Raw genomic sequence first — 356 nt, forward strand, 5'->3', positions numbered from 1 at the left:
GGAATTTTCAGAACTCATTGAAAAAACATTTCTGAATTTTTCAGCTTTCCTATATTTCCTCTTCTGCTGTGTTGTCGACACATCTCATGTTGTCATTTTCACGTATGCCATCTCCCGCCACAACTACAGGTGCCATGAAGCAGGGACCCTGCCTTATACTGACTCCCTGACAGTGCTTAGCAGAATGCCTTGTACACAGTAGGTGTTCAGTTAATGCTAATTGGATACATGTTAGGAAGCAGGCCAAGGTACTATACACAACTGTAGCTCAAGCCATACCTAGGGGTGTCCTATCTCCAAAACAAAGGATAGCCAGTCTCAGGCCATTCTGAGTTGATTAAGTGATTGTTTCTCTA

Source organism: Bison bison, unplaced genomic scaffold (assembly GCF_000754665.1).
Source record: "Bison bison bison isolate TAMUID 2011002044 unplaced genomic scaffold, Bison_UMD1.0 scf7180017864370, whole genome shotgun sequence".
In the NCBI taxonomy this organism is placed as follows: Eukaryota; Metazoa; Chordata; class Mammalia; order Artiodactyla; family Bovidae; genus Bison; species Bison bison.